The 17529-nt window shown below is 43.8% G+C and overlaps 1 protein-coding gene across 2 annotated transcripts in view; it reads left to right on the forward strand.

Moving 5' to 3' along the window:
- Ppp2r2b (protein phosphatase 2 regulatory subunit Bbeta) overlaps nucleotides 1-17529 on the forward strand; it is a 480227-nt gene that overhangs the window by 407000 nt on the left and 55698 nt on the right. The gene's annotated exons all lie outside the window — the stretch shown is intronic.

The following is a 17529-nucleotide window of genomic DNA, read 5'->3' on the forward strand; positions in this document are numbered from 1 at the left end:
AAGCTTTCTTTGCACTCCTTACCATCTCAAAGATATACTTGGCATAACAACCTTAGAGGGGCAGGAAATGTAGCTTAATTGATAGAGCACTTGCCCAGCATACACAAGACCATAGCTTCAATCTCCAGCATTGCAAACAAAATGTATAAGCATTACTATCTTACATTTAATGAAAATTTAAGTCTAGAAACTTCTCAAATGAGTTTCTAGGCCAGTATTGTAACCCTGCCTGCATTTAATAATAAAAACAGCTTCTTGCTGGGCATGGTGGTGCACGCCTTTAATCCCAGCACTAGGGGGGCAGAGGTAGGAGGATCGCTGAGAGTTCGAGGCCACCCTGAGACTACAGAGTGAATTCCAGGTCAGCCTGAGCTAGAGTGAGACCCTACCTTGGGGGGGGGGGGGGAAACAGCTTCTTGTTTTGTTTTTATTTGATTTTTGTTTTGTTTATTGAGTCAGGGTCTCATTGCAGCCCAGGCCGACCTGGAACTAACTCTGTAGCTCCAGGATGGCCTTGAACTCATGGCAATCCTACCTCAGCCTACCAAGCACTGAGATTAAAGGTGGGTGCCACCACGCCTGAGTAAAAAACAGCTTTTTATTGACCACTAGCATATGCATCATTCTTCTGTCCTGACTCTTTGCTACTGCTCCGAATTCAGCCATGGTCAGCGCTGAGGCCCCTGAGCCCTGGCCCTGAATCAGTATCGATTCTTCCTCAGTCACTTGCCAGCTCCCATGTCCTCTAAACCCATCTCCGCATGTGCTTTGTCAGTGGTTCCTATTTCTCCATCCCACTCCTATCAGTCCATGCTGGACAGCAGTGGTTGTCTGTACCCATCCGGCTGTTTGTCCCCTTTCCTGCTCCGCACACGCCTGTGTCTCTCTGAGGGGAACTTTTACCCAGTGACCCGTGTCCTCACTCTGCCACCAACACAAGTAGCTTCCCACTGAACTTAAAACCTGAGCTGTTTACCCGGGTCTAGGGAAATTCCACACCATATGGGTCTGGATTTCCTCTGTGGTACCTATCATATCCTGCTCTCTAACTCACTCTGCTTACCCAACTAAAACTTTTCCCTTCCTGGCTGAACTTCAGTTGGAAGTTGACGTGCTGCACCCTCTCTGTCAAACTCCACCCACAGAGTTCTCAAGCCAGCTAGCTACATCATTATTCCAGCCCCACTCTATCATGTCGTCTAATCTAGTATATCATCTTCACAAAAAGTCTTCCTCCCACTAAACCCAGGTTGCCACCACACCTGTGCTCCTGTGATCTTCATAGTGCTCACCACTGTTCCCGAATGATCCTCTGCTCTCTGTACGATCTATTGTTATATCTAATGTATGGGGCACTCCACATAGGAAAGTGGTTGCATGTGGAAGTTTGAAGTCATGCGAGGTGGTCAGAATGGAGCTATCTGGGAGATACCTGATTATGAAATCTAACCTGAGAATTTAAAACATAGTTAAACCTTAGATGTTCTGATATAAAATAGATTCCATAATGGCTCAGACACATGAATGACTGTTTTCCTTCTAAAGACCAGTATCAGAAATTTGCCTTCAGGCATTATTACCCAATCAATAACTCAGAGCCTCAGGCCTCTGCCATCTTGTCTGGGCCCAGTGTCACCATGTTGATCTATAGCAGAACAGAAAAACCAGAAGGACATGACAGAACATTCAGGAGAAATTCCTATGGTCCAAGACTTAAAAACATGTGTTTTATTAGCTAGAATTCAGCCATGTGACTACCCTGAACTGCAAAATAGACTGGGAAATGTATTTGAACTGTGTCCCTAAGAAAAATAAGGCCTAGTTTCAGAATACAGCTGTCTAGTCTCCACCGCAGAGAATGCCATATAAAATCCCTGAAGGCTTTCTAGGGAAGATGTCTTTAATCAGGATCGGGCACCTATGAGATACATTTGGAGACACTGAGAATTGACTTCCTGGACAGTGACTGGGCATCTTTTATTGACCATAGAAGAGATGTGGCATATTGTGTAGGCCTGGGAGAACCACTTCTGCCTGCAGATTTTTTCCTGGCAGCGCACCTGCTGATGGAGTAAGTGTGGATGGTGGTTCCCTTCTCCTCCTCACATCTATTCCAAGAGCCACAAGTCTTCCCAGGCTCAGCTGGCTGACACTCTGAGCTTCTGCTTCCCAGCCTAGGTGACATGTTTTCTGAATTTTGCCTCCAGGCCTTCAAGAGGGAGGGAGTTTCTTAAGCATTTGGGGAGACAGATGCCTTGGGGAGAACGCAAAGGGGAAATATTAATAGTGCATTTTAGGTTATATTCTGCAGATGTGTGACAGCCTGCCAGATGCTGGCATACAAATGAGACCCTAGCACTCACCCTTAAAGCGGCCATATGTAAAATAATCATTGTCATCATGACGATGATGGTAAGTGATGTCTATATAGTTATTTTCAGCCAAAGAGCCGTAGGCATAAAGACTGTTCAAACAGGGTCCTTTTGCCTCTCAGCACTGAAGTATAACCTCCTCTGGGGGAAGAGGTGGCCCCTTTTTAAAATCAGCCTCAGAGAAATGCCAACCACCAGGCTTGATGAAACCTTGCTGTGTAGCACACATTTTCTGTCATGCCTCTCATCTGCCGAGAAGATAAGACACTGGGCCGTAGTAACATGAGTCCCCCAGAGCCTAGTATGAGAACCACTAGCGCAGCAAGCATGCCACTTCTAAGAAATGTGAGAGCTGTTTCATAATTACATATTTATGACAATAATTGGAAGAAATACACATCCCATGAGTTCACAGACAGTAAATAGTTCTTTAAATTGCAAAATCTATGTAAAGCAATAAGGCACTAGTAAGTGGAGTGGAGTTATGGTTAGGAAAGAAAGAAGCTTCCAGAGACTGGCTTAGTGCAACTTTGACATTGGGGTTGAAAACTCAGGCTTCAGAATGCTCACCCAGCTCAACAACTTTTCTCGGTGTAAGTTTTCACATTAATTTACTGAGGCTCCTATTTCTCTACCTCATTTGTAGGGAGGAGTTCGAGTAAAGAGGATTATGATAATTTTCCTACCTTTCTCTCTCTCATGCACACTTAGGGCAGTGCCTTGCTAAACAATGATTGATCAACAGGGACTGATAGACTGATGCAATCATGTTTATTGCTGAAGAGGCAGGGAGACTAGAAAAGGTGGGTTGGGTTGGAATGAGTTCTTAATTCCAGAGTCCTTCTTTGACTATAGAGTTGAGTTATTTTTGAAAGATGTTACCTTCTATGGGGTTTCTGCTTTTTTTTTTTTTTTTTTTGGTGTTTCGAGGTAGGGTCTCACTCTGGTCCAGGCTGACCTGGATTTAACTCTATAGTCTCAGGGTGGCCTTGAACTCACGGCGATCCTCCTACCTCTGCCTCCCGAGTGCTGGGATTAAAGGTGTGCGCCACCATGCCCGGCTTGGGTTTTCTGCTTTTAAAAACTGCTTAGAGTTGACCACAAAATCACAGGAATCAATTAAAACCCATAAACATTTGCTGAGCACTTACTATGTAAACTGGAGATAAGACAAAGAATAAAACTCCATCCCTGCTACTATAGCTCTGCAATCTAGGGGAGTGAGTCAATCAGAAGCAGAGAAGCTGGAGTACATACAGAGAAAAAGGATGAGAGGAGAGTAATTGGCCCATTGATGATGAACTTCACCCAGTCTGGTCTTGAAAATGTGTGGCTGACCAAGCAAGCCCAATAGTTGCAGAATAGGAATCGGAAACAGAAAATCACAACAGGCTGGAATCCCAACCTGTGTAAAGAAGGAAGATTTGGGCTGGAGATAGCTTAGCAATTAAATTGCTTGCCTACAAAGCCAAAGGACCCAGGTTTGAGTCCCCAGTACCCATATACAGCCAGATGCACAAGGTGGCGCATGCACCTAGAGTTCATTTACAGCGGCTGGAGGCCCTGGTTAGCCCATTCCCTTTCTCTCTCATTCTCTCTGTCAAATAAATAATAAATAAATAAATAAAAATAAATTTTAAAAGAAGATTTAAGGGGAATGAATAGAATTTTAGACCCAGGAGCTTTCAAGAAAGGACTAAACTTTCTATTAAGTGCCTTCCATCTGATTAAGGCAGATCCACCCAAAAGAGTGTCCCTTTTGATTAATTTAGAGTCAGCTGACTAGGGCCTTTAGTCACATCTCCACATCCATTTTCAACATCACTGAGATGAGTGAATGGCTGAATAAGTAGAAGTCGTGTATATCTTGCAAAATGGTCACTTCCTCACTTTGTCCTCCAACTCTGAAGAGAATAACCCTGTTGTCCATCTTAGTCTGAAATAGCTGAAAGAATCCTCCATTATGAAGTTTAATCTAGCCAACCAATACATCACAAAGCCACCAAAGGGAGTGTGGGGCAAATGGAGACAAGCACAGTCTCATAAAGAAGTATTAGTATAAATAGTATTTTGGTCTATATTAAGTGCCAGATATGTTTTATGTCATCTCTTGAAAGTTTCTTCATCTATGCTACTATTTTATTTAATTTTCTCTTATTTTATTGAGTTAGGGCTTGGGTACGTAGTCCAGACTGGCCCTGGAACTCACCATCCCCATGCTTGACTTCCTGAGTGCTGGGACTATGGGCTCACCCACTGCACCCAGCAACTCTTCACCTCTTTGTACATGAGTTTCCAGGTTCAAGATCATTCAAGATTCTATAACTGGTTATACTGGGTGATTAAAATCTTAGTCTCCCTTCTCCAAAGTGTAGTAAAATCTATATCACACCATGTCAAGTTAAATATATAATACATTGCACATGTTCATTCTCCAAGATGTGCTTTCTTTCTAGATGTTAAAGGGTACACAGGACAAAAATGATTCTGAGAGAGTGGTGGAATACTCCCTGATACCTGTGGTATCTGAGCAGACCACTAAACTAAAAATTTTTTTGTGGTATAGTAAAAAAGAGCTCCTCTAGGCTGGAGAGATGGCTTAGTGGTTAAGGCACTTGCTTGCCAAGCCTAAGGACTCATGTTCGACCCTCCAGGTCCCACATAAGCCAGACGCACAAGGTGACATGCACAGTCACACATGTGTACTAGGTAGTACACATATCTGGAGTTCAAATACAGTGGCTGGAGGCTCTGGTAGGCCAATTCTTTCCTTCTTCCTCCCTCCCTCATTCCCCTGTTTCTCTCTGTCTCATAACTTTTTAGGAGAGGCCAGTCTGTTGGGCTTACCTCAAAAAGAATATGTCTTTGCCCAAACCAAACATACATTTTTGACAGTGCCCTCAGTCTGAATCTAGTACTCAGCAAACACTCCATGAACATTTGCACATTAGCTGTTTGTAAGCTTTAACGACGGGAACATTCGTTGGGGTCCTCTTCTGGGATCAGTGTTTTATCAAGCATCCTGTCCTTCAGCCAATAATGTCAGGGTGATCTGTAATCACTGCTCAATATGCATGACCATATTCACATTTGAAAAACTCCTCACAGCAACTTGTGTCCTCTAAAGTGGAATCCAACCCTAATGTACGTAGGGCCCAAGGCTGAGACACATGTCTCCCTTCCTTCAGATCTGACAGGCTTTAGTTGGGCTGTGAGAAGACTCTTCTGCTTTGGAACTTGGATGACTTCACCCAGGTACATGTAGTGTGGCCAGTCTGTGTATGTAAAGGGGTCCTCCTGGCTTGCCTTGCCTTGGTTAGTTGAGAAGGACTTAGCAGGGGAAGCTTTTCAGTATAGGCAAAATTAGAAAAGATAGCTCAGAGGCATGTGAAGACACTGCCTTCAAGGCATCAAGGAGTGCTCATAGATGCTGCCCTTGGTTATATGTGCTTCCTTCAAAAAATAGCATTCTGTCCAATGGAAAAACTATTCAAATAATTTTCTTTATAGTCTTCTTGGATAATTAAAATATTTAGAGACCATTAATAGGGTTTTATTCATTTAAAGACAAATAAATTGAAACCCAGAGAGATAAAATGACTTTTTCAAGTTCTCTTAGTAGTGATGAAATCAAAATCTAATCCTGGTCTCCTGGCCACATCTGTGACAGTCACATTTATCACAACATCACCTTGAGCTTGACCATAGAGGTGAGCTTTCTTTCAGCTCTCAGGGATGATTCTAAGCTAGGAGCCTCTTTTTTTTTTTTTTTTTTTTTTTTTTTCTTTTTTATTAATGTTTATTTTTTTTTTAAATTTAATTTATTAGTTTTCTTTTCAGTAAATACAGGCAGTTTGGTACCATTATTTAGGCTCATCTGTGATCTACCCCCTCCCATTAGACCCTCCTTATTATTGAAAATGGGTCGTGCATTGTGGAGTTAGCCCCCAGTTATTGGTATGATAAATGTCTCTGAAAATCATGACCCAACATGTAACTCTGACATTCTTTCCGCCCCCTCTTCCGCAAGATTTCCCTGAGCCATGTTGGGTTCATTTTTGGTCTGCTTCAGTGCTGAGGTGTTGGGGGCCTCTGAGGCTCTGGCTCTCTGATTTGGTAGGAGTTGATTTTTCTCTGCATTGATCTCCTTCCCCTATGTGCTGGTATCCAGTTCACAGGAAAACATCACCCTTGCTTATTTCGCCAGTTGTCCTTAGTTTCAGTTGGGCCCCTTCTGAGGTATGTTGGGGCAGCTCACTTCTTAGGATCTGCATCTATCTGGAAAAGAGAAGCAGATTCTCCAACGGAGAGTAAGTTAGCACCAAGAAAATTGAGATATCACTTACTTTTTTGATAGACAGTTTGATAGGTGTAGGCCCTCTTATACCCCGTGATTGATGGTAGCTTGATATTGTAGAGTGGGCTTGTGTTTGGGTATGGTTCTGACTTGTTTCCCAGCTCCAGCTAAGGGTCTAGTACCACTGAGTGGATCAGTTAGCCAAATCAAGAGCAATTGATTCCTCACCATGGCTGTGTACCACTATTGCACTTGTGTGGGTATCACATCCAGTTAATTGTTGCTACTTAGGTTAAACAATGTGTTGCTTGGACAGATCTTGGTCACTTCCCCCAGTCGCCTATGTAGCGCCTTCTGGCACTAGACACGCTGACTGTCTGGGGACTGACTCTCTCCTGGCTTCCAGCCATGTCATTCCATTTTACGTGCCAGCTGCGTATGGAGTCTTCAGCAATAGGGTCTTACCACTGGCCTTTGGTGGGTCATCAATTACTCTGACAGAAGTCTGTCATTGTTTTGGGAAACCTTGTAGGTTTCTCTGATCAAAAGCTCATTGTGGATTGTAGGCCCAAGCTGGAAGTGGGGGTTACAGGTCAGTGTCCATTAAGAAATTGAGGAAAAAGATAACTAATATACAAGAGTTAGAGAGGAGAGAGATAGAGGGGAGAGGGGGGAGAGGGAGGGAAGGAAGATGTAGGAGATTTAGGTCAGTCTTGATCCTACCCTCTCCAGTGTCTTGTGGTTCAGGTGTTTCCTGTAAGGGACTAGTGAAGGTTCAGTCATTTGGTCTGTCTTTTAGGAAGTAGAATTTTATGGTACCATTGCCGTTTGGGTCCGGATTACTATTTTCCACCCTTTGATTCCCTCCCCACCCACCCATCCATCTTATTGTCTAGTCCATGAGGTGCTTGCTGGGTATGTAAGGCATCTTGGGCAAATTCAGGTTAGGTGTTGCAGATGAGTGAGACTATGTGTCGATTTTTTTTCTGTGATTGGGTAAGTTCGCTGAGAATGATCTGTTCCAGGTTCAACCATTTTTCCTCAAATTTCTTTATGTCATTTTTTCTTACTGCTGTATAGAATTCCATTGTGTAGATATACCACATCTTTGTTATCCATTCTTCTAATGATGGACATCTGGGTTGATTCCAGCTTTTAGCTATTACGAATTGAGCTGCTACAAACATGGTTGAGCAAATCTCTCTGGCTTTTGGTTTGAAGGTTTTAGGGTACATGCCCAGTAATGGTATAACTGGGTCTGTTGGTATTTCTATAGTCAGCTTTTTCAGGAGTCTCCATATTGCTTTCCAAAGTGGTTGTACCATCCTGCATTCCCACCAACAGTGAATGAGTGTCCCTGCTTCTCCACATCCTCGCCAGCATTTATTTTCATTTGACCTTTTGATGTTGGCTATCCTTATTGGGGTAAGGTGGAATCTCATAGTTGTTTTAATTTGCATTTCTCTGATGATTAGGGATGATGAACATTTTCTTAGGTGTGTGTTTGCCATTTGTATCTCTTCCTCTGTGAATTGCCTGTTTAACTCTGTGCCCCATTTTGTGAGTGGGGTATTTGTCTTCTTATTGTTTAGACTTTTGAGTTCTTTGTAAATTCTAGAGATAAGGCCTCTATCAGTTGGATAACCTGCAAATATTTTCTCCCACTCTGTGGGTATTCTATTGGCTTTGTTTATTATATGCTTATCTGTAAAGAAACTCTTCAGCTTCATATGATCCCAATGGTTGAGTGACTGTTTAAGAACTTGAGCCACTGGGGTTTTATTCAGGAAGTCTTTTTCCATTCCTATATCATGGAAAGTACTTCCTAAATTTTCTTCCAGTAGTTTTCGAGTTTCTGGTCTTATGTTGAGGTCTTTGATCCATTTGGATTTGAGTGTTGTGCATGGTGAAATGTGTGGATCAAGTTTTAGTTTCCTGCATGTGGTTATCCAATTTGTCCAGCACCATTTGTTGAAGATGCTATCTTTTTTCCAGTCTATATTGTTTGGGCCTTTGTCGAATATCAAGTAGCTATAGTTGCTTGGCCCAAAATCCGGGTCCTCAAGTCTATTCCATTGGTCTATACTCCTGTTTTTATGCCAGTACCATGCTGTTTTTATTACTATGGCTTTGTAGTATAACTTTATATCAGGTATGGTGATGCCACCAGAGGTATTTCTTTTGCTGAGGATATGTTTGGATATGCGAGGCCTTCTGCCTTTCCATATGAAATTTGAGATCATTTTTTCTATGTCTGTGAAGAACATTGTAGGGATTTTAATTGGAATTGCGTTAAATCTATATATTGCCTTTGGTAGGATTGTCATCTTCACAATGTTAATTCTGCCTATCCAGGAGCATGGGAGGTCTTTCCATCGTTTCAAGTCCTCCTCAATTTCTTTTTTGAGAGTTTTTATATTTTCGTTGTATAGATCTTTTACTTCCTTGGTTAACGTTATTCCAAGGTATTTTATTTTATTTTTTGCTATTGAAAATGGGACTATGTCCTTTATTTCTTTTTCTGTGTCTTTGTCATTTGCATATAGAAATGCTTCCGATTTTTGTGCGTTGATTTTGTATCCCGCTACTTTGCTATAGGAGTTAATCACCTTCAGGAGTTTTGGGATGGAGTCTCTCGGGTCTCTTACATATACAATCATGTCATCAGCGAATAGAGCTAACTTAACTTCTTCCTTTCCAAATTGTATCCCTTTTATTTCCTTCTCCTGCCTTATTGCTTGGGCTAGGACTTCCAGAACTATATTGAAAAGCAGAGGTGAGAGAGGACATCCCTGTCTTGTTCCTGATCTCAATGGGAATTCCTCCAGTCTCTCTCCATTAAGAATTATTTGGGCCTTTGGAGCTTTGTATATTGCCTTTATTATATTAAGACATGAACCGGCCATGCCGATTCTCTCCAATGTTTTGATCATGAAGTGATGTTGTATCTTGTCAAAGGCCTTCTCTGCATCTATTGAAATGATCATGTGATTTTTATGTTTAAGCTTGTTTATGTGGTGTATTACATTGACAGATTTTCGTATGTTGAACCACCCTTGTGTTCCTGGGATAAATCCCACTTGGTCAAGGTGGATAATGCTTTTGATGTGTTGTTGGATTCGGTTTGCGAGAATTTTGTTGAGGATCTTTGCGTCTATGTTCATTAGGGAAATAGGCCGATAGTTTTCTTTTCTTGTGGCATCTCTGCCTGGTTTTGGGATTGGGGTGATACTAGCTTCATAGAAGGAGTTGGGTAGTTTTCCCTGTTCTTCAATTGTGTGGCACAGTTTTAGGAAGATTGGTTTGAGTTCTTCCATGAAGGTTTGATAAAATTCGGCTGGGAATCCATCTGGTCCTGGACTCTTCTTTTTTGGGAGGTTTTTTATTACTTTTTCAATCTCCATGAGCGTGATGGGTTCATTGAGGTGGTTGATCTGCTCTGAGTTTAGCTTTGGTAGATGATATGCATCCAGGAATTTATCCATTTCCTCCACATTTTCCAGTTTTGTGGAGTAGAGGTTTTTGAAATAAGTCCTGATGATTCTGCCGATTTCACTGATGTCTGTTGTAATCTCTCCTTTTTCATTTTGAATTTTGTTAATTTGGAGTCTCTCCTTTTTTTGCTTGATCAAATTGGCCAGAGGTTTGTCAATCTTGTTTATTTTTTCAAAGAACCAGCTCTTTGTTTTGTCAATTGCCTTAATTGTTTCCTTGGTTTCCAATTCATTAATTTCTGCTCTGATTTTAATTATTTCCTTCCTTCTGGAGCTCTTTGGGTTGGATTTTTCTTGTTTTTCCAATGCCTTTAGGTGGATGGTTAAGCTATTGATTTGGGATTTTTCTGTCTTTTTTATGAAGGCATTGAGTGCTATGAATTTTCCCCTGAGGACTGCCTTCATTGTGTCCCACAAGTTTTGGTATGATGTGTTCTCATTGTCATTCAATTCCAGGAATTTTGCAATTTCATTTTTTATTTCATCCACTATCCATTTATTGTTTAAGAGTGTGCTATTTAGTTTCCAGTTGCCGTTGGGGCTCTTGTTGGTTTTTTTGTTGTTGATTTCTAGGACTATAGCATTATGATCTGATATCATGCAGGGAATTATGTCGATTTTCCTAAATATGTGGAGGCTATCTTTGTGACCCAGTATATGGTCTATTTTAGAGAATGTTCCATGGGCTGCTGAGAAGAATGTGTAGTCTGTGGATTTGGGGTGGAAAGTTCTGTAGATGTCTGTTAGGTCTAAGTGCTCTATGGTTTTGTTGAGCTCTCTTACTTCCCTGTTGAGCTTCTGTTTGGATGATCTGTCTATTACTGATAATGGTGTGTTAAAGTCCCCAGCTATGATGGTGTTGGTGGTTATTTCTGTTTTATTGTCACGTAGGTTTTGTTTTATGAACTGCGGTGCCCCTGTGTTTGGTGCATACAGATTTATGATTGTAATATTCTCTTGATGGATTGTTCCCTTTACAAGTAGGAAGTAGCCTTCTTTGTCTTTTTTGATTGTTTTTGGTTTGAAGTCAACTTTATCTGATATTAATATAGCTACACCTGCTTGTTTCTTATTCCCATTTGCTTGGAATATTGTTTTCCACCCTTTCACCCTGAGGAGGTTTCTGTCTTTAGTGGTAAGGTGGGTTTCTTGAAGGCAGCAGATTGAGGGGTCTAATTTTTTGATCCACCCTGTTAGCCTGTGTCTCTTGATGGGTGAATTAAGGCCATTAATGTTTAGGGTGATGACTGTGAGATTTGATTTGATCCCTGTCATTTTGTGGTGGTAGAGGTGTGTTGGCATTTCCATGGAATTTTTTTTTTTTTTTGTATCTACTCTGGGTTTGATTGCTGTGATCTTCTTCTTGTAGGCATTTGTGTTTGGTTATTTGTTTCTTCTCTGTGGAGAATTTCCTGGAGTACTTTCTGTAGGTTTGGTTTTGTGTTCATATAATTGTAAAGCTGAGTTTTATCATGGAAAGTTTTCCTTTCACCATCTATTATAAGGGAGACTTTTGCTGGGTAGAGTAGTTTAGGTTGAAAGCCATAGTTTCTTAGCGTTTGAAGAGTATCATTCCAGGCCCTTCTAGCTTTCAGGGTTTCCATTGAGAAGTCTGAAGTAATTCTGATGGGGTTTCCTTTGAAAGTGGTGTGCTGTTTTTCCCTAGCTGCTTTTAGGATTTTTTCCTTGGTGTCAATGTTTAGAGTCTTAATGATAATATGCCTTGGGGAGTTTCTCCTTTGGTCTAGTCGGTTAGGAGTTCTGTTTGCTTCTTGAATCTTGATGGGCCTTTCTTTTAAGAGACGGGGGAAGTTTTCTTCAATTATTGTGTTAAATAAGTTCTCCATGCCTTTGGTCTGAAATTCTTCTCCTTCTGGTATTCCAATGATTCTGATATTAGGACGTTTAAGTGTATCCCACAATTCTCTCATGTTCTGTTCACAGGAACTTTTGAACTTACTGAAATTTTTGGACTCTCGAACTGTTTCTTCCATCCTGTCTTCCAGATCAGAATTTCTATCTTCCACTTCGCTGACTCTATTCTTGAGAGCCTCTAGTGAGTTTTGGACTTGTTCAATTAAGTTTGCATTTTCTACTACTTTCCTATGTATCACTTCCATCGCTTTGTCCAGCTCCCTTTTTGTCTCATTTTCTGATTTTCTTGCTGATTCTTGGAAATCATCCTTGCATTTCTTTATGTTTTCATTTAGTGTGGCCAGCTGATTTTTAAGGTCCTCTTTTTTTTCATTCTCCCTCAACTCTCTTAGCTCTCTTTGAATTCCTTCCAGTGTCTTATCATATTGCTCTAGCTTCGTGATGGTAGCATCCATACGATTATCTATCCTTTGTAGCTTTCCTGTCAGATCTAGCAGTAGTTTGGTTAGGGTTGCATTGTTCATTGCTTCCACTTGATGTTCTGATCCTAAACACTCTTCTATGTTTTGGTTTGTTGTGATCCTTGTTGGACTGGGTGATCTGTCTGGATTTTCTTCCATTTTATTTTTCGTGTTATTTCTTTTGCGCTGTGGTCTACCCATGTCAGTGTATGGGCAGGTAGGTGGGTGGAGCAGCCTGGGATCTAGCTTAATGCAAATCCAAGGCAGCCTGGGGCAGTTGTAAGCAGCCTGGGTTTTTGCTCACTCTTGCCAAAGCCGCCAACCTATAGCCTGACAGGGGCACCAAAGTTGCCTGAATTCTCACCCAGTAATGCACCAAAGCTGCCTGCCTTTGAGCTTGAAAAGGGACTGAGGTAGCAAGCCTTGAAGGTGCCTAGATTCTGGCTGGGTACACTGGGGTCTATACACAGTCTGTGCTCTTCCGCCTCAGGGGAGTGGGGGATGGGTGGCGATGTACAGGTAGGGGATGCCACCTGCGCTGGCGCTAGTGACTCAGTGTGGACTTATGTGGCTCTTGCTGTGGGACTGGGCCCACTGCAAGTGCAATTGTAGTGCAGAGGCAGATGATGTGGGTACAGAATCAGGACACAGCAGAAACTGACGGGCGGCAAGTGATGTGAGAACAGCAGGGCGTGAGGGGAGGGGGGGCAGCTAGGAGCGTGGGGTGCTGTGGGATACCGTGGGGTGCTCTGGACTCGCAGGGGGGGAGGGGGCGGATCGCGCGGGGGAGGGGGGTGAGGGGGTCCAGGGGATCGCGGGTAGCGCAGGGGTCGTGGAGCACGCTGAGGTAAGATGGAGTGCTGGATGCTGTGGGACGCTGGGAGGCAGTCTGGATGCGTGGCGGGGGTGGGGTGCACGGGGGGGGGGCTCGAGGAGCGCGGGGGTGGGGCGCGGGGAGTCTCGGGGCACGCGGGGGGATCGGGGCACACCTGGGCGCCCGGACGCTGGACGCTGCGGGGCGCTTTGAGCGCCCCGTCGCGTGTGGGTAGGGAGCGTTGGGCGCGCTGGGTGGGGAGGCGGGGGCGGGGCGCGCGGGAGAGGGCTCGAGGCCCGTGGGGGTGGGGCGTGGGGGTCTCAGGGTGCGCGGGGGGCACGGGGGTGCGGGGCACGCCTGGGCGCCCCGGGCGTGGGGCGCTTGGGGAGTGCCTGCTGTGTGTGAATAGAGAGCACGGAACGCGCGGGGGGTGGGGCGCGCGGGAGGGTGGGGCGGGCGTGGGGTGGTCTTGAGGCACGCGGGGGTGGGGCGCAGGGGTCTTGGGCGCGGGGGGGGGGGGGGCGCGGGGCAGGCCTGGGTGCCCGGGGCGCGGGAAGCCTTGGTTCGCTTGGGCCGCGTCTGCCGTGTGTGGATAGGGAGCTAGGGTGCGCTGGGGGGGAGGGGCCTGCTAGGGGGTGCGGGGGGTGCGGCGGGTGTGGGGCACGGGGTTGTGGGGTGCACTGGGCCGCCGGGGCGCGTGGGGCTTGGTGTGCACGGGGCGCCGGGCCGCTGGGCGCGGGGCCGCGCCCGATGCAGTTATTCGCGGCGGGCGGGGTGGCGGGGCGTGGGTCGCGGGGGTGTGTGCTTCCCTCTTTTACCCCGATCTGTGCCCTCCCTCTTCAGAAAGTTCCTAATTTCCCTTGAATACTTGCCTTTTTTTCCCTCGTTGTTTGTAGTGCAGCTAGGCGGTCGCCATCTTAGGAGCCTCTTTTTTAATGTTGTTTTCTCTAATTGGATGTATTTAATGTAGGGATTTTTAAAAGAATAAATTAAAATGACCAATAATCTCACCACCAGTTTTGCATAACCACTATTTAGCATCACAATTTTAACTTGATACTAGCTAATTCAGCTATATCGACTAGGCAGAAAGAAAGGGATGGAAGTCAGGGGAGCCAAAAAATTAAGTCTTCAATTATTGAAGTTTCCCTAGACCTATATACTTTCTCTGTCTCCAGACCCATCATTCTCCTGAGCAAGGATCACTGTGTGATACACTCTACATTATTTACCTCGTCTGTTGACCATGCTCCTCTGGACGTAGAGGTTCCATGGGTCAGAGATTTGGGTCTGCTGTGGTCACTGCTATATCTCCTGAACCCAAAGAGTACTGGCAGATTATTGATTCTCTGGGAGGATTTGTAGAATACATGAAGGAATAAGTGACTGTTACTTAAGATTAACTTAAAAATACTTAAGAGTTACTTACATGCTGACTTTAGAATCTGATCTCTTTATAAGATTCATCTGTATTTCTATCTATTTTTCTTGATATCACTCATGACTTTTTTAAGTGGCTATGGTCAAACTGTAGTTATATATATGTATATACATATAGCTATCTTTCCTCACCTGAAGTAATACATGCAATAAACATAAAATCTGCCTTAAGTATTTAGCCATTCTAAAATACTACTTATAACTGCCATCAAAAATAATGTGGAAACAGCACTGATAGTTTAAAGGAAAAAAAAGACAAACATGTATAGACCCACCCTGATAAAACTATTACCAATATATCAGTGCCTTGCCTCCTAACTCATCATTTTCAAGGTACAAGTTTAAACTGAATTGTGATTGTACTGGAGTTAAAATTTTGCCTATGGTTTTTTTATATCCTTGCAAATTTCACTGCAAAACAATTTAATGAGATTGATAAAAGGTCTCTGAATTACTTCCTTATTTCTGTATATTTATTTAGGTTAGTATCAATCTTTTTCATTTATAGTATTTATTGGGTATAAAGCTTGGATTTTCCAAGTTTGGATGCTAGAAATGACTTTGAAAGGCCCCACACTTCCCTCCCCATCCTGCCCAGATCCTCTCTATTCCCTCATCCCACCGCTGACATAATTTATGACTTGGGCTGCTTATTTGTTTGAAGTGAATCCCTAAAGGGGTGACCTCCCAGTGTCTTCAATTATTACTTTAAATGATGCCTTAGGCAAATGCCTGGCACAGCGTGCCATTACCTTCCCACCTTCTGCTTTTGCAAGGATGGAGCTCAGCTGCCAGGCTGGCTGTGTCCCTCCATCCTCAGAGCTGCCTCTAGAGTCCCAGCAGAGAGCCAGATTAACCCCTTTTGTTAACAGAGGTAATTTGCCTGGGCTTAACATTAATAAGGAATGCCACAATCAGTTGGGGTCAGAAAGGACAGATCTGTGAGGCCCCAGGGTTAATTTGATGGCAATCTGTTGGCTGCATATTAGCCATGAATCCAGTGCTGTGTCTTGTTATTTAGTTCTTTGGAACAACAGGGAAATAATTTCGATAGAGAGCTCTAAAGGATCAGGAGGAGAATATTGACTGTCAGGATGCATCACTCCAGGTAATACAGGGAGCTCTGTGCTGCTCACCGCCTGCCTTCTTCCCAGCACAGAGGGACCAGTATGTGTGCGGAATCCACGCTCCTCCATTTGGAGCCATGGGAAGGAGAGGCCTGGAATCCTAGGGGATTTACTGTGATACTTCCTCCCATCTTTGGGGTCAGCCCTTGGATTTTTGGCAACTATATTATCAGATGGTTCTAAAACTCAATAAGTCCTCCATTAGAAAACAGGTCAAGAAATCCCTCAGAAAATTTTTTTCCCAACTTCTAGTCCAAATAAATCAATTATAGCATTGGACAGCTAAAGTGTTCAGTGAGTTTTCACAGGCTCAGTGCATAAGCGACAGAGCTACCTTCTCGACTCACCAGGCATTGTTTCCATGGAGCCAGACAATCGTGTTCAGTGTCTTGGTAAGGCCGCGCAGGAGGCAGCATGGCATTGAAGTCACAAATCCAGGCTCTAGACTCAGACAAACTTGAGTTTACATCTCAGCTTTGTTCTCCTCCATAGAGCCCTAGGGCCTTAAGAAATTTTTGTTTCCTCAGCTGTAAAATAAGGCTGCTAATGCTATTGACTTCATACACCTGGGATGACGGGCAGACAAACCAAGATATGCATGGTGCTCAGCCCAGGCAGGCCCAGCATTTGGTCACCCCCAGCTGCTCCTGGTTATGACCTTCCTCCACCATAGTTATTCAAGGAGGGTAGAGTTGTAGTTTACCCCCAGAGCTGCAGTCAGACCTTGAGGAAGAAGCAGGTAACTTGGGATGAAAAGTGGGTGCGCAAGTTTGAGAGCCAGGATGGGTGGAAGGGAAGAGAGATCCAAAAACAGTGGTCAAAAGCCAGTTCAGTGGTCACTGCTCCATGAAGATGTCTTGATGCTTAGATGTTCCTGGTGTCATCGATACAATTAGGCACTTGTTTTCACTTGTTCTGACTTTGGGCATTTATTTTTCAGTTGAAAAGAAAAATCTCGTGCCACAGCACCTCCCCCTCCCACAGAGCAAAGCTCCCTTCCAGTTCAGCTTGTTTTCAGCTGTACTTGTAGAGATGAAGAAAGCTGACAACAGATTTTCTTTCCCTATTTTGGGAAAAGAGAAACATGTTTGCTGGCAGCATAGGGTATCAGGCACTTTCTGGAGGGTGATGAAGTCTAACAGCAGCTGAACGCCAGCCTCTGCTTAGCCCGCCCCATGCTGTGGCTACAGAGCCTACTGGTCAGTGTCCAAAGGGGACAACAGAGGCGCATTCTGCAGCCCACTCCTGAGCTGCGCAGGCTAGTGCTACTCGTATTGTATTGACTGCAGAAATTATCTAACTCCCACAAAAGCTGAGTTGAAAGGTGGTATTTTGTGACTCCAGGAATACACATGCCCTGGAGAGCCAACTAATATTTGCATCTGGGTTTGGTAGGAGAAATATACTGAAATAAAACGTTAGCTCAGTCTCAAAGTAATTTTCAAAGAACCCAATAGGATGTGTAAGACATAACTGAAGGGGGCGGAGGCAGAATCAAACACATGGCTATTGTAGCAAGAAACTATGTTGTAACAGGTCCATCAGAAACCTAGGTGATGCTGTGTTAATGCACAGCTACTTTACTGCTGCTCTGGCACTAAAAGTATCAGGAAGCTTGGCTGCCCCTGTATGCATTCTGCAGAGGGAGC

This window comes from Jaculus jaculus, chromosome 13 (assembly GCF_020740685.1).
Source record: "Jaculus jaculus isolate mJacJac1 chromosome 13, mJacJac1.mat.Y.cur, whole genome shotgun sequence".
NCBI lineage: Eukaryota > Metazoa > Chordata > Mammalia > Rodentia > Dipodidae > Jaculus > Jaculus jaculus.